Below are 22,316 nucleotides of genomic sequence, written 5' to 3'. Positions count from 1 at the left end.
GGAATGTTACTAAAATTTGCATCTGGTCGTAATTTTAATGTAATTTAAACACTATTTGTTATCTTCCTTCTCTTATTTTTAATTGGTTTTATGAGATTTAACACCGTTCGTTATTTTCACCTTTTACTCGATTTTTGAGATCGAACACCGTTTGTTCTGTAGGAGTCAATTCCCACTCCAAAATATTTTCATTTTCACCCAGGTTCGTTCCGAAATATAATTGTTTGGACCAAGGTTAACTTTCCTTAAATAAAACAACTTGATAGGATTTCAACAATTTATTATAACTATAAACATGCAATAATACTGAAAATCATGTAGTATCTGATTCAGGTGGAACAGGTGTCAACACTAGTCTTTGATTAGATACACTACTCATAATTTAAAGGTCTGTTATGATTTAAATAGCCAAGAGAATAAAAGAATGAAAGAGACCAATAGATATTTTTTATGCTTGACTGACAATTGACTATCGATAGCCAAAGTATATCTCTCGATAACACCCCTACTAATATGTTCGGAACCTTTTATTTTTCGGTGTTCTGCAAATTATAAAACTCGAGGAGTTCAGAGTATCTCTGACAGTAGCTCTGGCGAGATTAAGCGAGACTACAACGAGATAAAGTAAATTATTCCCGGAAATGTGGCTAGGAAGTGACTTCCACGTGGAGACATGGTAAACAGAAAAGTTATGTTGCATTTCAGTTTTCACCACTGTATAATATCTGTAGAAATGTATTTCAGCCTCTCTTGAATTCATTCAAACTTCAATAAGTATTCCTAATGAAATTATTTTCTGCAGTTATGTATTAAAATTTACTTTTGAACAAAAATACTTGCAATGAAACTGGGACTATTTTTTGGCGTCAGATTAGCAAATTACAAGCAATTCATTTGTTAAATAAACGTGGAATTCTAGCTTTTCTCAAAGTCAGACTGTCAGGCGATTTAATTGCGTCTGTATTCCTTTCACCCCTACTAATGTTATTGTGATTTAAATTCAAGACACGTGGTGTAGGTTGACCCATTCAAAGTTTATAAGATAGAACCGGTTTTATAAATAAAATTGGCAGTAATCAGGAAATTGCTATAGTCTGTATCTTTTAAAAACATGTCCTATGAAAAATAAAATGTTTTTCCAGACCTTTCTGAGAGATGTTCCTGATTTTAAACAGAAAAGGCTGGGGGGGGGGGGGGGTCGCTTTTGTGATAATTTACGGCGAAAACTTGAGCTCAGTAGTAACATTTTTTTCAAAATCGCCTAATCCGCTAGTAGAAAAAATCTTCTACATGACAAACCTATGTTTACCTTATATGGCTATTGTTATTAATGCGCAGAGAGGATCTTACCACGAACAATAGACCAATCGTTGAATGAATAGCAACGTTTACTGGACAACTACATGTTTACATTTTACTTCGAACACGTGGTTCAGGTCAATCTACGATCGATATTAAATGGACTGCAAAAACCAATTAAAAAAAACCAAAACTGCTAAAAAAAATTAAATGATTAGAAACTATGAAAGATGTCACTGATGTTTGCTATTTGTTGTTACGTTGTTAACTAGAAATATTAATATAATAATATATAGTCTGTGTCACGTTCAGAACACCGGCACTTCAAGGTTAAGGAAAACGAGCAGCATCTCTTAGGCATTTAGACAGTTAAAAGAAAAGCAAAGATTTCTTTTTACATGACAATACCCGTGGTCACATGTGTTTTTGGTCAGGGAACCCACCTGACAATTGTATTCACCGATAGTACAACAAAGGAATACAGACGCGATTAAATCGCCTTACAGTCTGACTTTGAGAAAAGCTAGAATTCCACGTTTATTTAGCAAATGAATTGTTTGTAATTGTGAGCATGGGAATAATAGAATAAAAATGGACAAATTTCTTTTCATCTACGAAATGCATGAAAAAAAAGTTCATTGTGCTTTTCCGATCGCCTGTAGATTTGGGTTTTTCCCAAGCGTAAAATTCCTGTAGTATCTGTAGTAGCCCAGAATGCAATTCCACTCATTCAGCTGATTTTTCAGTTTAAGCCATGTTGGTACCTCATTTGCTAATCTGATGCCAAAAAATAGTCCCAGTTTCATTGCAAATATTTTTGTTCAAAAATAAATTTTAATACATAACTGCAGAAAATAATTTCATTAGGAATACTTATTGAAGTTTGAATGAATTCAAGAGAGGCTGAAATACATTTCTACAGATATTATACAGTGGTGAAAACTGAAATGCAACATAACTTTTCTGTTTACCATGTCTCCACGTGGAAGTCACTTCCTAGCCACATTTCCGTGAATAATTTACCTTATCTCGTTGTAGTCTCGCTTAATCTCGCCAGAGCTACTGTCAGAGCTACTCTGAACTCCTCGAGTTTTATAATTTGCAGAACACCGAAAAATGAAAGGTTCCGAACACATTAGTGAGGGTGGATAAGGCTGTATTAAACTGAATACCTTTAATTCTATGGAACGCCAAAAGTGAAATCTACTACAGTTGTCTTCACCTATTACATCTAATACCCGATGTTATTAAACAGATAAGGAGAACTGTTATAAGCGTTTACCGTAAATCTTCCCCTTGTTCCTCCTCTTCTTCTTGTAAACATTCTATTCATGTCCAGCTCGTATTATTTTAAATTATTATTTGGAACCTGGGTGTCATGATCGACAAATGGTCTTGACCTCTGACCTCAAAATAAGTATATGATTTATTTTTTATTTATAAGAAAGAATGTTCTTTATCCTACGCATATGCTATTTGGAGTTTAGTGAATAATCATAAGAACCTTTGCTTCAATTTATTATTTTTTAAATTTTTAAGGTGTGTAGAGAAAGGTAAACAATCATGCCAAATCAATTATTTTCTTTAACTCTTGATGTTTTGAATATAAAGTTTGCCATTGCGTGATGCCATTTTTACTCTATATGACCTTGACCTTTTTAAAACCAATTTGAAGTTGACAAATACATTTCAATGTTATGAAAAAAACATTTCAAGTTAAGTATGTTTCTGAACATCTTCAGTTGTTATTCGGATACTTTTAAAAATGTTTTATTTTGTTCGGATAATTTATTTACTTTAAACTCCTTAGCAGATGTGTTACATTCAATCTTATTTTTATTTTAACTTTTGCGAAAAACAATTGTAGATAGCAATGTCGACAATTTGAATGCTAAATATTTTTTTTTTTAAAATGATCAGATGATAAAAAAAAAGATAAATATACATGATCAAATGGTAGAATAAAAGATTTATGTTCTGATTACAGTAAAGATCTTAATTTGCTGCGTGTTACTATTTTGAATTTACAAGTTCATTTTTGTCTTTGGAACACTATATACAACCGTTTTCAATCCTACATATATATATTATTATAACAGTAACTTGATCCGAAGAGCCGTATCACGTCAAGTTGACAGGCGCGGATCATCAGATCAAACGAGACGCGAAGCGTCGAGTTTGATCTGATGATCAGCGCCTGTCAACGAGACGTGATACGGCTCTTCGGATCAAGTTACTGTTATAATGATAAATTTATTATATACCCCTTTACAACTAGCAAAATATAATAAAAGGAAACTTTTTGGATCAATTACAGAACTTAAGTCCATTAAACAAACCATTTTGTCAAGGAACATTTTGATGCGCGAGAATAAAAACGTCATTTATCTGTGTACTACGTCATCAGTTTCAGAGAGGGGTGATATGGATTCAGAAAACCACAGTGTGGTGATCCGGAACGTCGGATCACATCGTCACGTGATTGCGTGAATTCAACAGTAAAACTGAGTGACAAACAGTTGGGTATATAATAAATTTAGTTATATATATTTTAAGGAAAGGGAATGATAAAGTATTCATACAGCTGCAATCTGAAAGAAATTTAGAATTGAATAGAACAATGTTGGATTATATTGAACGCGATACCAAACAATTTCACCTTTTCTCCGGCATTAAACAGATTAGCGATTTTTCAATGGATACAAATATTATTGTCATGAGTATGTCTGTCTCTTAAGTACTATTATATAATTTTTCCTTTACTTACAATACAATGATGACATTGCAGGATTTGCCTCATGCATCAAAGAAATGTACAAAACATTTATATGATACTACACATATTATGCAACGCATTATTTTCGTGTATGCATGTAGATCCAGAGATGAGTGATGAATTATGAAATTACTGTCCACTGTTTATACAACTACTTTGAGAACACACCCCGTTTTTCTTTTATGCTACATGAGAAAAACAACAGTGACTTGAAAACCTTTTTGTAACTTCCACAAATGAATGACGAAAGAAAAAAGTAAAAATCATGATAAATGATAGAGTCAATTTAGATATTTAAAAAAAACACCAACAATGAGTTTATTCAGCTACCATTCATCTCGAATTATCAATTGCAATGCCGATTCAAATTAACCTTCTCCAATTTATGCCACAGCATGAATGCTGTTTCTGAGAAAAAAAAAGCAACTGATTCTTCTTCAATAAAGAAATAAAGACAAGAAATGAATCTAATTTTACAATTTATCCTTGATTATACTGTCTTGTTTCCATACACTTGGAACATTGCAGACATTGCATTCCATCAAGCCGGATGTTAAGTTTGAGCTACATGATAAACCTTAACTTTACAAAATAGTTTCTCTATCTCTTAATATTAGAATATTCTCAAATTCTCAAAAAATCAATTTATTGTGTCTTTCTATGACCCAGTGTTAATTCAACATGATCAACGTATGAACAATTTCTAAAACGAGGCAAGCTATTGACAAACATGTTGATGAAACAAGGATATCAACAGTCTCGTTTGACGTTATCCTTTAGCAAGTTTTATGGTCGATACAATGACCCTGTCAGCAAAACAATCTATCATTAAGTCATATGCTGACTGACGTTTTTCATACTAATTCTTAGGCCATTATTTACACGCTGAATTATCGACGGATTTTCCCGTTTTTTTTCCCCGATCATAACAAGGAGCACACGACAGGGGATGCTCACTCCTCCATGGCACCTGATCCCACCTCTGATGTTTTTGGATGTCCGTGTTTGCTCTGCTCCCGATTTATATTGTTTTAATGGACTTTGAGCTTGAATACTGTTCATTATCTCCATATTTCTTACAACTCATCAAGTCTGCTAGGAACAATATCGAAAATGATCTGTTCCATAGTGTAGTAGTTATTATGTCTGCTCTACAGGCAGAGAGTTCAAAGTTCGAACTTCGGATGAAACTGAGGTTTGTTTTTACGTTGTACAGTGCTGATCAAGACCATCATGGCATCACAACAAATTTGAGCGGCCTCTAAAAATAATTATTCAAATTTCCTTTTCGTTTTGACACAAAAATATTATAATTATTATTACTTATTTTCGAGGAACGTTTATGATGACTTGTAAAGATTTTAAAAAATTGAAAGATTATCAACAGTCAGTTAGAATGTGAGTACTTGAAGTAAGCAAATTATCACTGAATTGAACGGTTTAAATTTTTTTTTAAAAAAAGTCATTTTTATTGCAGAAAAATCATCTTTGCAGCATTTTTTTGCCTTTTAATATCACCCCAACCAATAATTATAACGTTACACCAATCGTTCCAGTAAAAAATATCCATAAAGTTGTCGAGAGCGTTATCACCTCTGAAATATTTTGACTTCTATGAAAATTTAAGCAAAAGGAGTTTTGAGTTAGATAGCCATTGATATTATTATTAGTACTATGACTAAAATTTATAGGAAGTTAATATCAGAAATAATTATCGTGTTTATTGTGAAACAATATCAATATTATGTAAAAGTACTTGTGATATTTTTGTTTAACAACCCAAACATCTTCTGTGATGTAAACAATCAATTTTTAACAGCAAACTGTCGACTCTAAATGGATAAATTTCAGCTAATCATGGTGTATATCAAATTAATTCATAAGAATGATTTTATTGCGTAGAATGGGTAGTTGCAATTGATTGTATTAAAGAGAATGTGAAATGTTTTGCTATCCCATAAATGTCAATGTCACGATCTAAAGCTAACTAGCAGAGGAGTAAACAATAAAAGGATTACGGATTAACGTGTTATGCCTACGTCCCAATAACGTTGTATAACAGTTAGTTATTGATAGAACTCTCATCCTGATAGCTCTCTTTGACATTTATTTACACAATACAAGAGGAAACTCATACTTCAAACCCATTGCTTTAAACATTTAGTAAGAATTTTTCAAATTTTAAAAACGAGTTCTTTTAATGACCCTTCACAAATATAGCTTGGTAAAATAAGGTGTTTCGGGACATGATTTTTTGATAATCTAGACAAAAAAACCCCCAAATTTTAAACTGTAATTTTTTATGAAAACGAAGAAAGTCAAGTATAATTTTCTGAGTTTTTTTCCATCTCAGATAATAGAAATGTATCGATATTAAGCTTTGATCATTTCTGAAGTCACAATGGATCAAACACCAAAAAGACAACCATTCCCAACGATAAATTAAAGTCCAGGCTTTTTGACACCACTGACAGTTGCTTTTTCAATAAAAATCGTAAATTTACTTACTTTGTCATTGGTCATTTGCAAAACTATTTTGTTAAAAAAACATTTTGATTGTACACACAAGTACTATGAAGTTGATATTAAAAAGATGCTCGAGTTTCTGATTGAAAATATCTATGTTGTTTTTGGAGACCCACAAAAATAAAAGAAACTACAGAGTCTGACACTGAATATTTACAATAAAAAGACGTTAATGGTAATCTAACAACAAAGCTTTATGATAAACGTGATAACTTTAACTTTTCAATCGTCAACTTCCCCTACTTATGCAGCAATATACCTATATCACTTGCATATGGGGTGTATACGATATGCAAGAGCATGCTCTATGTATGAACAATATCTAAAACGAGGTAAATTATAGATAAACAAGTTGATGAAACAAGAATATCAACAGTCGCGTTTAAAGTCATCATTTCGCAAGTTTTATGGTCGACACAATGACCCTTGTAAGCAAATACAATCTATCATTAAGTCATATGCTGACTGACGTTTTTCATACTAATTGCTAGACCATTATTTACACACTGAATTGTCAACGGATTTTTTCCGTTATTTTCCGATCATGACAAGGAGCACACGGCGGGTGTGACCGGTCGGCAGGGGATGCTCACTCCTCCATGGCACCTGATCCCACCTTTGATGTTTTTGGATGTCCGTGTTTGCTCTGCTCCCGATTTGTATTGTTTTAATGGACTCTGAGCTCGAATACTGTTCGTTATCTCTATATTTTATCTAAGTCATTTACTAGATCTTGACCTTAACAAGCATCGAACATAATTGAAGTTCTAGTATTTCATTAAATTACTTCCTTTTTTTTTTGCCATGCAGATTCAGACTTTTAGAAGCACAAAGCAAATTTGAGCTTTTATAAGTTGATAAAAAAGTAAACATTAAATAGGTAGTTGACAATGCACGTGTTACAGTTTTTTTTTCACCGAAAGGAATGAATGTGATTGGTCGAGAGATTAAAAATATCAGGATTTGTAATTTCCCAAAAAGAAGTTTGCTTCAATCAGCCCGTAAAAAATCGAATGAAGTTTGTCAGGGGTTCAATGGCCACTAGTGGACAAGGAACCCTTGAAGTGCTGTTAGGATGGTCTTTCATCAAACTGTTGGAATTCCGATGGACAGATATCGTGCCTCTTTATTTTTCTTTATTAGCAGACCTGTTTTGTTATTCGTAAGGAGCAAAATTTATTTAAAAATTTGTACATGATAAGAATAACATTTGTTGAGGCCTTCAACTCAACATTTAGATATATAGATGACTTTTGTTTCAATTAACGATGATTACTTTCAGGCATATGTCGACTCCTTATATCCCGGCAAATTCGAAATAAAAGACACAACCGAGTCTGCCACATCAGTTTCATATTTGGTTGTTTTATAGGCTATAGACGGTAACGCTCAACTAACCAAAAAAAAAAAAAAAAAAAAAAAAAAAAAAAAAAAAAAAATGAATGACAAACAAAGTGACTTCAGTTTTTCCATCGTCATCTTCCCTTATTTATGTATTAACAAGGCTCAAGTGAGCTTTTCTGATCGAAATTTGTTCGTTGTCTGTCGTAGTTGTCCTCGACGTCACAAACTGTTCACATTTTCATCCTCTTCTCCAGAACCACTTGACCAATTTCAACCACACTTTGCACAGAGTAACCCTGGATAAAAGGGATTTAAGTTTGTTCAAATGAATGAGCACATATTCTTAAAAGAGGAGATAATTAAAAATAACATATTGTGAAAATAAGATGGGGTAATTCAAAAACCTTCTTCTTAAGAACCACTTGGCCCGAAAAACTAAACTTGCGTGAAGGCTTCATTACATAGTGTAGATTTATGTTTTTTTCAAATCATGACTTGGGGGTAGGGTGGGGTCACAATGAGCAATCAAAACTTAAAGAAAAGAACACATAGGAAAAATCTTTAAAAATCTCCTCAAGAACAGCAAGGTTGTGATTACTAGTAGTCAAATCTATATGGTTGCATCTTCAGGTAGTGTAGATTCAGATGTGTGCAAATCATGACCACAAGAGGTAGGGTGGGATTACAATATGGTATCATAATGTTACAAAAAAAAAAAAAAAAAATAAAAAAAAAAATAAAAAAAAAATTGGGAAAAATCTCTACAATTATTCTTCTTAATTAGTCACATTTCTATGGATATATCTGCAGATATTGTAGTTTCATATTTGTCCAAATTATGACCTCCAGGGGTAGGGTGGGGCCACGATGGGCGATCAAAGTTTTACGTAGGAAAACTCTTCAAAAATATTCTATTCAAGAACAGCAGAAGCATGATTTTTAATATTTCTATGGTAGCATCCTCAGGTAGTGTAAATTCAAGTTTATTAAAATCATGACTTCCGAGGATAGGGTTGGACCACAATATGTGATCAAATTTTTACATAGAAATATACTTTGGTGATGAAGAACAATAGGACCATATTGACTTAGATGAGCATTGTGGACCATGGGATTCTTGTTATGTCTCCCTACTGATTTGATACCCAAGGACCGCATAAATTTTCAAACAGAGGCAGGCTATTGACAAATAAGTTTGCTGTTACAGGGATTTCCACAGTATCGTTTAAAGTCATCACTTCTATGGTCGTCATAATGAACTTGTTTTCAAAAACATCCTATAGTATATTTTGTCTGATATGTTTCTTATCACTTGTTAGATCAATATATATATATTTTTACTAAAGTTGACTATGGATTACTTCATCTTCCTGATCAATACATAAAGCTCACGGCGGAAATGAACAAACTACAGGGGACGCTTACTCCTAAGTAAATGAAGCCATCCCTTTGGTGTTTCTAGGTGTCCTTGTACTGTTCACATTTTTTATTCTTCACTAGATTTCTGAGATTAATTAATGTTCGTTATGGTCACTTTACACACAATCTCGCATTAGTCTCGCCATTCTTACCTAGGATGTCATTATAATTTGCTGAACATGAAAAAAGTTCCGAACTTATTTTTTTGTTTGGTGATTAACATCAGCCTTGAAATTAAATGACCTGATTTCCTTTTGTTATATATTATAATTATTGAAATTATGTGTAAAAAAAAAATTACTATGCGAGGTTCCAGCGAGGCTCGAACTCGCGACCTTCTGCGTGTTAAGCAGACGTGATAACCACTACACCATGAAACCACAGTCTTTCACAATCTACATTATGGTTAAAATCATGAACCAGAGCTTATCGATTTATGTAAAAACTCCATGGTTTTATCGACCGTTACATAATTTTCCTGCATCAGCATGCCATGTTCTGAAATTTGAATTGACTGGATGGGAGTGATTACAAAATTTGTAGAACATGACACGCGTCAAACAGGCAAATGCATTTCTTGTTTTATTTTCATACCAGACGGATATTTTACATAATTTATGATTTCTGAATAGGACAAAAAATGTATATATTTTTTTCTAGACTAGTATATCTCTTTTTTAACATTATACTCCCCTTCAAAGAAAGAAATAATGTATTTTACCTTTGATATTCAAGGTCATAAATAATAAATTCTGTCTGTTTTAATACTTTCGTTTCCGGGCGATATCAAGAAGCCTTTGAGCTTTACAATGAAAATTTATACCACAACTCCCTATAACCTAGGAAAGACCCCCATTGATTTTGAGTTCAAAAGGTCAAAGGTCAAGGTCGTAAATTCATACATTCTGTCCGTGTGTAATACTTTCGTTTCCGAGCGATATCTCAAGAGGCTGTTGAGCTTTTGCAATGAAATTTATACCATAACTTCCCATGACCCCGCCCACCACTCTCAAAGTGTCCCGCCCCGTTGGTTTTTTCCCCCTATCTTTGGTCAATTTTCGTTTTTTCAAAAGTCAATTGAAAATTTGTTGGCATTGATCACGCTCAAAGTTTTAGAGTTACTCCCCGTTTGTATTAAAAGTATTAGCACAGGAGCATGTGGAGAGTTATTTAAGGAATCACTGTCTAGTTAGTAGAGTATGCCAGGGCATCACCGATAGTTGGAAACGTGGGATAATTTGCATAACGGGCAAAGCCCGTTATGCATAAATTATCCCACGTTTCCAACTATCCTTGATGTCCCTGGCATACTTTACTAACTAGGCAGTGATTCCTTATATTTCCATTTCATTGTGAAATAAAATTGTAAATTTAGATTTTAAAATTGTAAACTAATAGATTAAAATTACACGAAGCCTCACATGTCAATTTCAATAGTCCCCGCCCACTGACGTCAAACACAAAGACAGCCGCACGAGAATTACATGCATATTAGGCCTCCTTAGTGTCAGACACAAAGACAGCCGCACGAGAATTACATGCATAATTAGGCCTTCTTAGCTCCTGACCTTTCGCTTGCCGAAATTTGCATTCCAGTAGAATGATCAAGAAATCAACTCAACTAACTTTCAAAGAGTTATCACAGAGAAAACAAATAGAAATGGAAATATTACATATTATACAGGTTGTTGGAGGACTTTATATTCTATTTACATTAGTACATCTATTAAAACTGTTTAGTAAAGGCTAAATTAGACACCATGTGTTGTTAAAAATATTGACAATATCAAACGTGTTAAGAACAAAAAATTGGACATTATAAGGACAAGTGGAAATCTGTGATATTTTCAGACAAAGCACAAGTATTTGTTGGTCAAACGAAAAATATATAATTAGAAAAAGGCCAATGAGAAGTGGTGAATAACACGCAAAGCACCAATATTCACAAAGTATTTATATAGATCCGCGCCCAGTTTCATACAAACAGTTATGACGTCTGTCGTGTACAAACCTTCTCATAAAATCATTATTACAGTGTAATAAATATTTTATATAAATACAAGATAAGAATCTTCTGTACACATTTGAAAGAATAAGCAATCAAATCTGTGTTACAGACAGACAGACAGAAATGTAGACAGACGAACGGAAAGACGGATATAAAGACCAAAATTAATTTTCCCCACTTTCAGTGTAAGCGGGAAAAAAAAGGAAATAGTATTTGCTTATAGGTTCCAGCTAGGCTCGAACTCGCGACCTTCTGCGTGTGAAGCAGATGTGATAAACACTACACCATGGAACCGCTGAATACTATCATTTGCATTATAGATAAAATCATAAGCCAGTATGCAATCGATTAGTATTACGTTTATCCTCTCTTACAATGTTAATATATCAGCAAAAATACGCTTTTCCTGTCACATGGATAAGTAGTGAGTTTATGATCAAAATAATTTTAGTAATGGGGTAAAACAAATAAAATTGAAGAAAATAAAAAAAATATTTACTTGCGTTTTCTTTATTACAGGAAAGGTAAACACTAATAGCTAATTTAAAAAAGTTGATTTTTTAAAGAGGGTAAATCTTTTCGACTCCATGCAGCTTTCATCTCCTTCTCTTTATCATCATGACACTCGTTTAAACAAAGAGAACATATTGTTAACCTTGAATCCTCCTTGTTGCTCTTCTTGTTCTTGAAAATATACATGTCAAAGTCTTGTCATATAAGTGTATCATGTGAATGTATAATTCACAAATTACTACTTCTTTTTACAAGGAGAATCACAGGTATACTTAACGTTTTTTAAAACACTTTCTTCGTAATTAAATATTAAAATCTATTTTTAAGGTATCTGAGCTTATATTTGACAGAAAGTCATTTTTTTTTTGGAGGGATTGGTGAGGCTAAAAGTATTTTAACTTGAATAACTTGATTTTCCTCATACTAGGGTTGCATAGTTACTCTATGCGACTTTGGCCTTTTTAAATTCATTTGAAGTTGAGACTTGCATTTAAGAGTAATAAATAAAAGAACATTTCTGATAAAATATGTTACAAAAATCTAGAGCTAAATATGTTTTGTTGTGTTGCAATATTTCATTACAATCCTTTTGGGGGGAAGGGGGTTTAGATAGAATATAATTAATCTTATTTATTTATTTATTTTTTACATAATTTTAATCCAATGACAGTAAAAGCTTAGAAAAGATTATATATGAAGAAAAACATCGAATAGCAGGGGAAAAAACCACCTTAATATTTATGATTAAATGATGATTTTAAAGGTTCTTTGAATCAAATGTTGTGACACTTGCAAATTATTGTATTCAAAACAAAATTCACTTACTATTAAAACCTTTACAATTTTTTTGTGTTATTTTTGGCACTGTAATCCGAAAACTCAATACGTTTTGTTTTTATATCCTATGGACGCCCATCTTGGGGAGCAGTTCATGCAACAACTTTTTATAAAATCATAAATAAATGAATATCTGATGTGAAATGAAGAAACAAATTGAAACCTAATAACAACTATAAAGACTAAGTATTAAGCGAACATTTAAAACTTTTATTTATAACTTTTATGATTAACATCAATTAAGAATTATTCCGTCGCAGCAAAGAAAAAATAAAGGTCTCAATTTTTCATTGTGCACATTCTAACACAACCACAAATAGATCGGCCGCTCCTGCGGCCGATAAAAACAGGATAAACAATATTTGAATTCTTGGTATATACATTTCAAGGAAATTCATTTCTAGGAAACCACTGATTTATGTCGATATGAAGATATCATGGAATAATTATACTTTTAATGAGGCAAAATAGTAGATTATTTTTTGAAATTGCAAAAATTATCCGTTTTGTTTACGTACTATGTACAGAAGTATGAAGACATTAACAATGCCTAAATAATTGGATGCTGAATCCGATTCGAATGTGTTTTTTAATCGAAAAAGTAGTTTTTCAACATTGTAATTTGTTTTGAGCTAAAATATCTATAATGAAATAAAGACTATGGTACATTATGTGGTTCCATGGTGTAGTGGTTATCACGTCTGCTTTACACGCAGTAGGTCGCGAGTTCGAGCTTCGCTGGAACCTGTTCATTTTTTTCCTTGTGAAGTGATGTTGAAAATATCCTGGTACTACATTTGATGTAATAAGCCTATTGATAAAATTAAGTATTTAAATTTAACATAAATATTGACATAAGAAGTTAATTTTTATGGTAAATATGATAACACCATTGTCTTAACTAGGGTTGGATACCGGTACTCGGTACCAATACCGTACCGAATAGTTACTTCAAAAATACCGGTAAAATACCGTTTCATTTAATACCGGTACTAATAACGGTATTCCTCAATCTTTGAAACATTTTAATACATTCAAAATGACTTTTAAAAAAGAGATTCCAGACTCGCTAAAATAAAATTCTCCGCGCATTGAAAGGGTAGGCTATTTAACGAAATGGATGCTTAGTACGATACTTGCTTTTGACTGCCGCTATTCGAGGTAAATCAATACGTATACTTAAAAATAAAAAAAATAAAAAACATTCACATTAATCGTGTTTTAATTTTATTTATAAAAACTGATAATAATTGTAAATAAAAAATGCAAAATATCGCAAAAATGTGATGTGCATCTCTATCCATTTTTAATGTTTTGTCGTTTAGTGCGACCAAACAAAATGGGTCCTGGCAAGTGGCAACCGGGTGAAGCGGTCAGCTGTATCTAGTTAGATTAATTTGTTTGAGATTCAATTTATTTGTTTTGTTGATGATTTATTAAAAGATTGAAATATAACATAGTTTATAGGCTCATTTTAGATTATATCATTGAATGGTTGAAGATTGGTGAAAGCACATTTGTTATAAAATGAGCCCTCATTCTCATTCATCGATATAGTATCGTATCGTTAAAAATACCGTATCGTTTTAAAAATACCGGTATGGTATCGTACCGTTTCATCCTTAACGGTATCCAACCCTAGTCTTAACAGATCAGGATATTCAAAATCTTGCTCTTAAAATTATATTTTAAGTCAAGGTCGCATAGAGTAATTATGCAACCCTTTTATTAAGATAATCAAAAATTATTAGTTATTGAAATACTTTTTTGCCACCCCATCCCTAAAAAAATTGACTTTCTGGCGAAGTATCTTCTGACGATTCATCCACCTGTCAAATATATGCTCAGTTACCTGACGTTTTTAACATTTTCTTTATAATTTTAAAAATGGGTTGTAATATTTAAAATTATAAAAAAAAAAAAGTGTTTAAAAAACATTAAGTACCCACAGGATGAATCTCTGCCATTCAGTTAACTGAAAGATGACTGAAAGTCTACTTAAAGGTGACTTATTTTCTTCAATTTTATTTGTTTCACCCCATTACTAAAATTATTTTGGTCATAAACTCACTACTTATCCATAGGAAAACAATGAAAAGCATATCTTTGCCGATGTATTAACATTGTAAGAGAGGATAAACGTAATACTAATCGATTGCATACTGGCTTATAATTTTATCTATAATGCAAATTATAGTATTCAACGGTTCCATGGTGTAGTGGTTATCACATCTGCTTCACACGCAGAAGGTCGCGAGTTCGAGCCTAGCTGGAACCTATGAACAAATATTTTCCCCCTTTTTATATGGATTTTTTGTAGCTCTGATAACGATAGAAATTGGAAACAAAATGCCAGTATGAATCCAGTACAAAAATATGTCATGACTGACAGATCTAAAACTGTTACAGTAATAATTATATTTCACCACGTAATAATAATTTTGAAGAAAGCTTATTTTTATTAATTCACTAATTCACAATGTTACAGTCTAAAATTTTGGTAAGCAAATATTCTATATTATAAAATTTACGTCAATATTAATGCAGTTGCAATTAATGTAAAAAAAAAAAAAAATTGCAAATATCCTATTATAATAACAACCACAAAAATGCCTCAAGAGAAATCTACGAAAAAGTTTCAGATGAATTCAATTTGAATTTCCCGTGATAATATTTCACTTTAGTTTCAATGAAGTGTTCTTTTCAAGTGAAATTCTGATGGATGAAATGTATAATGTGAAATGAATATTGCTTTGTCTCACTCAGTAAAACTTATTTACTAAAATACAACTTTTACACAAGTGGAATGAATATTTGATTGTTCATATTTTAAAGAAGTCGGCATAGCTGTTTTAATGTCTTGCGTACAGTTTTTCATCTGACTCTGACAATTTATTTTCCAATCTTACTATTCTAATTCGTACTAGAACAGTACATGTATAAATTTTTTTGCATATAGTCTTGTTGTAACTCTTAAAATATGGTGCAGTCGCAGAAATGATTTTCTTCTATTCTATTAAGTGCTTAACAGTAAGAAAACTCTTACTGTCCTCTGTTGGAACACAAAATACTTATACCATTACTTGTTGTCTGTATCCTGTAAACAATATTCTATTTCAAAAAAAAAAAAAACAAAACAAAACAAAACAAAACAAAACAAAAAAACAAAAAAAAAAAAAAAAAAAAAAACAACAAACAAACCCGTTTTTCCCTAAACTTTGAAAAAATATTTTCTTGAGTTGAACATATTTTATTGTAATATACTGTAAGCTACCCAAGGGGTGGCTAATATTTCTGAATCCTCAGCATGTACAGTATACAGGTAATTACTTCATCATCTAAATAAATCATCTATTTACCAGGGTGCACCAATTTAATTTGTTCTCATGTAAAATAGACCAGGCTCCTCTTTCTGTAGATACTTAGTGGAATAATACTTAAGATGATGATCAGTCATGCTTATCATTTATTGTACGTACAGCATCTCATTATCATAACAATATAGGCAATACTCATATAACAACATAAGAAAACATAGCTGATTCTTCAGAAACACAAGTTTAGGTCGTCCAGTGTGGTAGGAGATTTCTAACTAGGCTAATTACGTGTAATTTACATTATAAGTATCTCACCGTCTTTATTTTCTTCTTTATCTTTTTTAAATGTTGCCGCCGTACAACTAGCTGAAATCTGTCGTAACGTAGTACGCGCTTGCTTATATAACCTCCCATCCCCTGTCACATGACTCAAATTATCCAATGAAAATATGCCGTACGAACTATCAACCAATCAACAGCTTGTACGGGAAGCTGAGATCCCACACAAGTTCCCACACAGAAGTACTTTTGCCACACAAGCTGCCGTACAATATCGTAACAAATATAACAGCGTAAAATTAACAACTGGAAATAGAATACATAACATAAACTTGACTAGACGAATAAATTAATACCTTCAATGTTTATAAAACATTCCTAGGCTGTACAATAGCTACTTAACAAGGTAGCGTATGAATATCGTAACTACCAACGATATGTAGTTCCGATTAAGCTGACCATTAATAAAGTTAATGCTGACAATAAAGAACTACTTATAGCCTCAAAATACACAACAACTCAAATTAAAATGTAGAATCTGATCCAATATTCATAACTTGAATAATAGATTACTATAGTAAATATGTCACTAAACCGGAAGTGACGATCCGAGTAAAGTATGATTGCTACCAAAACATGAAATGTAAAATCCACCCTCTTATCCCTGATATTATAATTTCTACGACTTTACATGAAGCAACAACAGGTAAAATATGATGATAATAGTTATTACTACAATCGTATCAAAATAGGCTGACATATTATTTTCAATAAAATCGTAAACGAACAACTTTTCTGGCAGGCACATGATGAACATAGATTGTACAAGTATGAGAACTGGACGACCGCACAATATTACGTATGAAATAAAGTGATATATTACAATATATAGGATTGGGCACAAGTTCTTAAAACTAATTTCGCCCTACATGAGAAGACTATAAAGTCTAATTGTTTGATGTTTATATGGGAATTAAAAATTTGATAGTTTACTATTATTACCCAAACTGATTCAGAGCACATCTGTATTATCCTGGCTGTTAATTATATATTTTTGTAATGAAAACAAAGTTGTGATTTATAGTCATACGAATCAAACTAAAAATTTAGTTGTATAAAGATTTAGAGCGATATAACAGCTCCAAAAGATTTGTACTCAAATCAGCCAGGTACATATACATGTACACTCTAACACTGTTAACCATGTCTAACGATCTAGATGCAAAAACATTTTGAAAGTGTTAACTGCTTGATTTTAAAGATGTCTGAACACAATATATAAGTATAGGCAAATTTCTAGACGGAAAATTATTTAGAGGATCTCAACAATGAATATGAATTTATAAATTTCACTTTTACTATTGTAATCATAAAAGTATTCAAAAAGTATTCATGATTACAGGGCCTTGATTAATTAAATTACGATCACTTGTAATCAGAAAAATTGATGATTATTTATTATTACTCAACAAACTGTTGTCAATTACAGCTGATTACGATTACTGATTATGATCACCCCATCCCTGTATATGTTACCCAACAAAGGTGTTCTTATACAGCTAAGAGAATGCTGATTACAAATTAAAATCAGAAACGAGTTGGCAATGCAATGACATGTCTCAAATGCATTTCATAGTTTTAAAAAGCCTTAGCAATGCCGCGAACCTTACCATTTTGAAATTTTAGCATCTGAAAACATTGAAAATGCATAGTATTTACATAATGCACTCAAGCATTGTGTAGGATTTCCTGACAATGTCTACACATGCACAATTGAATTTTAAGAATCTTATTAAATGATAGGAAAAATGCAGGATTTAATGGATGCATATGGAAAAATTATATATTTATCTGTGGCAATAAACACATAACTTGTCCTATTATATTACATGGAGCACATCAATACATATTGTAAGGCTTATGTATTTTTTCTAGGTCATAAAAATATTCTTACTACGCTTTCTAAGACACGAACAACCATTTCTCATTTGCTCCTGGATGTTGACTCGTTGGTTTCAGGTTCAAACGGCGGGATTGCTTTACGAATGATAAACTTGAACATTGCGATTAATAACGATAGAGAATGACGTATGCATGTATATAACTACGGGTTCAGGGCCTCAACTCGCACGATGCTGTTTAATAATAAGTTTACGTGTTATTTGGGAAAATGGATGAATCATTTTAAGATTCTGACAATAAATAGTTTCCCAGAATCAGTCGATAGTGAGTGACGTGGGTCTTTGTTATGAGTCAATATCATGTCTTGGAGATACCCCAAAATAATTCACTGAAGTGTAATTAATCTCCGGTGATATTAAGCAGATTTCTTGTATAAAACACGAGCAATTCAATTGCAAAATAATAAAAGTTGAAAGTAGAGATGACCGAGAGAAAGAAAAAGTAATGATGACTATCTATTACTCTTCTAATTCTGGGAGTCTAATCGTCCAGTGATTGGTAATCAAAACAAGAACAATGACGTCATTATCGATTACCAGTGCACAATTAGTCCGCGCCCGGCAAAGCCTTGACGTATGCAGGCTGATTCAACCTTTATCAGGAACCTCTTTATGCATTTGTATTCAATTATTTTGGTTAAAACTGTGACTTACTGGTCAATACTTTTCCTGTTTGAAAGCAAGTAGTCGAATTTGAAGCTCTAAGTCAAAGCACTTTGCCAGTGATTAACAACAGCTTTGGGGTTCTAATTGACAGGTAAAAGGTAACTTTGACTTCATGTTACCCACGTCATATATATCGACAGATTAATCCATAGAAAGATTCTTTCTTGCAGAAGAACTTTTTCAGGATTCCACTATCTATTTATTACATATTCTTCAGAGAAATTGGATTTCAATATTTTTGCTTGATTAAATGCTGATGATGACATGTAACGAGATGAGATTGAAGGATAAGACCAAGTAGAAATACCACGTCGTCATAATTTTTCGAACGGAAATACGTCACAACTGGAGTATAAAGAGTTAATTTTATACCAATTAATTTACTATCTCGGTAGCAGCTTCAGTGGTTCAAAGCTGTACTTTTAAAATGTATTTCAAGTGAGTTCGTTCCTTGTGCAAATTTTTATATTCAAAGTTAGCATTTCTACACTCAGAATTGAAACCGTCACTGAACTTGAAAATGTAATGATATTAAATGATCAAAATAATTCTTTATTATATAACCTTGATTATGATAATGAATTCCAGCGTGGTAGTGCTCTCTAATTGATGTATACAATATATGTTATGTAAAATTAAGAGTAATTAAAACCAATACACTATGAATTGGTTCCAAATATTTCGTTCTTATTTTACTCATGGTTTCTTTTTGTTCTGAATACTCTATGACTTTTGTAAAATATTTTTTGAGTTTTTGGCTCTAATTTTTTACTATCTTCAAATGATTTGAAAAAAATAAAAATGAAGTTATTATTTTTTTTACAAATCAATTATTTTTTATACAAAGATGAATATACGCCAATAAACACATAGTCAGTGGTCAGTCCATTTCTCCTCTGTTGTCAGTGTTTAGTCCATTTCTTCCTCTGATGTCAGTGTTCAGAACAATTCTCCTCTATTGTCAGTGTTCAATCCGTTTTCCCTTTGTTGTCATAGTTCAGTCCGTTTTCCCTTTGTTGTCAGTGTTCAGTCCATTTCTCGTCTGTTCTCAGTGTTCAGTCCAATTCTCCTCTATTGTCAGGATTCAGTCCATTTCTCTTCCGTTGTCAGTGTTCAGTCCGTTTTCCTTTGTGTTCAGTCATATTCTCCTCTGTTGTCAGTGTTCAGATTGTTACTCCTCTGCTGCCAGTGTCCAGTCCGTTTTCGCTTTGTTGTCAGTGTTCAATCTGTATTTCCTTTGTTGTCAGTCCATTTTTCTCTGTTGTCAGTGTTCAGTTCGTTCCTTCTCTGTTGTCAGTGTTCAGTCAATTTCACCAATATTGTCAGTGTTCAGTCCATGCTCTTTTGTTGTCAGTGGTTAGTCTATTCTCCTCTGTTGTCAGTGTTCAGTCCATTCTCCTCTGTTGTCAGTGTTCAGTCCATGCTCCTTTATTGTCAGTGTTCAGTCCATTCTCCTCTGTTGTCAGTGTTCAGTCCATGCTCCCTTATTGTCAGTGTTCAGTCCATGCTCCCTTATTGTCAGTGTTCAGTCCATGCTCCTTTATTGTCAGTGTTCAGTCCATTCTCCTCTGTTGTCAGTGTTCAATCCGTTTCCCCTTTGTTGTTAATGTTCCGTCCATTTCTTCTCTGTTGTCAGTGTTCAGTCCGTTTTTCCTCTGTTGTCAGTGTTCAGTCCCACCTATATCGACCTGCATTGTGCAGCACTAAATTCATTTTCTTTTTCTTGGAATTCAATACATTGCATATTATCTGGCATTCTATTACCTGGATTTTCAGTTCCTTATCTATAACATGGCAATCAGTCTCTTCTCTCTCATTAACATTCAGTCCCATCTCTACTAATGGAGTTCAATTTCTTCTTTCTTGCCCCTGGATACATATGGCTGAACATTCACCCCTTCTCTCTGATATTAAATCCCTTGTATATAACCATACATATATATGGTTATATATAACCCTTTCTTACCTAGTATTCAATCCATGTTTTGTTATCTTATGCATCTTTTCTCTGTTACCTACTATTCCTTCTATCCTCTATTACCTAGGATTGAATCTCTTCTGATAGCATATAACATGACATTTAGCTCGTCTCCATTACATCGGATTCAATTTCTTCTCTTTACTTCTCGTCAAACCTTTTCTCATTTGCAAGCATTCATACCCTAGCACCCAACTCATTTCTTATACCTGGCAATAAACTTTTCCTAGATTTTCAGGCATACAATTCTGTCTCTTTTACTTATCATTTAATCCTTCTTTTTACATAATATTCAACTATTCCTCCATTACCTATCATTTATAATCCTTTTTCTATTACATGCCATTCAACAATTCCTCAGTTACCTATCATTTAATTAATCAATGCTCTCTTACATAGCATTCAACTCATCCTCATGTATATTACCTAACTCAAATTCCATTTTTATCATGTAGCATTCAATCTTTACTAAAGTGTTTGCAAAGTTTTTATACTAAAACTTGTGAAAATTTGACTGGTAAAACTTCAAACGTTAATTATGGAAGTGAATGTATTCTATGCGGACTAATTTTTATTGGAGAAACAAACGGCTCACTCAATAGAAGAATTGGTTTGAAATAAATAACGGGGGCCATCAACATCTTTATAAACATTTCAATTCGTCCGCCACTCTATTCTTTCAATGAGGGTTAGAATTTTGGGAAAAATATATCATCCAACGAATAGTCCAACTTTAAGTACTCCATTCCGTAGACAAAAAGAAGAATACAGGATCAGGAAACTAGACAAGACCTTTCTATATGTTTGCAACGACCAGATAAATAATGTAGGGGATCTTTCAAGTCCACAATCTGCCAATGTGAATCTGATGGACACATAATCATGGACATCGATTATACAACAGACCAAATATACATGGTGTCTCTATTGATTCACTCTTGCCTTACGCCAATAAACGATTAGTTCTTCATCACATAAGCACTAAACTTTACTCTGTTCCCTTGATGAAAAAATGGACTATTTGAAGAAGGTAGAGCAGGTCCATACTTAGATTCTTCAACTGCAGAATACAAACTAGTGTTTGTAAATGTGGATGTTGCCCAGCACAGACTCTTCAAGCCTCCACATGTGTCGGAAGATAATTCTGACTCAACCTGTCGGTTCCTTAAACTTAAATTTGCCAGCAAAAGAAAAAATATGCTGTGAACATTAACATTCATAATCATAAAAAAGTTCAGTCTTGTATTCCACCATATTTCAAGTTGAAGTCTACACTAGGCATTTCCTACAGATACTCCCAAACTGTTGTTTCCAAACTTTTAAAAATATAAACAAACCTTATAGTGTGAAGATAATAAACATCAAAAACAAATTCCTCTGAAGTGTTCTTAAT

General features: G+C 32.6%; 4 non-coding genes across 4 annotated transcripts; 2 read left to right on the top strand and 2 right to left on the bottom strand.

Annotated features, from left to right (window-relative positions):
• Positions 1–9,671: 9,671 nt before the first annotated feature.
• On the bottom strand, positions 9,672–9,744 carry Trnav-aac (transfer RNA valine (anticodon AAC)). Its single transcript has one exon. It is a non-coding gene; the product is annotated as a tRNA-Val (tRNA).
• Positions 9,745–11,593: 1,849 nt separating this feature from the next.
• Positions 11,594–11,666, bottom strand: Trnav-cac (transfer RNA valine (anticodon CAC)). The gene has a single exon. It is a non-coding gene; the product is annotated as a tRNA-Val (tRNA).
• Positions 11,667–13,396: 1,730 nt separating this feature from the next.
• Trnav-uac (transfer RNA valine (anticodon UAC)) lies at positions 13,397–13,469 on the top strand. Its single transcript has one exon. It is a non-coding gene; the product is annotated as a tRNA-Val (tRNA).
• Positions 13,470–14,927: 1,458 nt separating this feature from the next.
• Positions 14,928–15,000, top strand: Trnav-cac (transfer RNA valine (anticodon CAC)). The gene has a single exon. It is a non-coding gene; the product is annotated as a tRNA-Val (tRNA).
• The last annotated feature ends 7,316 nt before the right edge of the window (positions 15,001–22,316 follow it).

Source organism: Saccostrea echinata, unplaced genomic scaffold, assembly GCF_033153115.1.
Source record: "Saccostrea echinata isolate AGI-Se365-2 ecotype Australia unplaced genomic scaffold, CSIRO_AGI_Sech_v1 ptg000004l, whole genome shotgun sequence".
Classification (NCBI taxonomy): domain Eukaryota; kingdom Metazoa; phylum Mollusca; class Bivalvia; order Ostreida; family Ostreidae; genus Saccostrea; species Saccostrea echinata.
The sequence above is the reverse complement of the archived record's forward strand: the minus strand, read 5'-3'. Positions and strand labels throughout refer to the sequence as shown.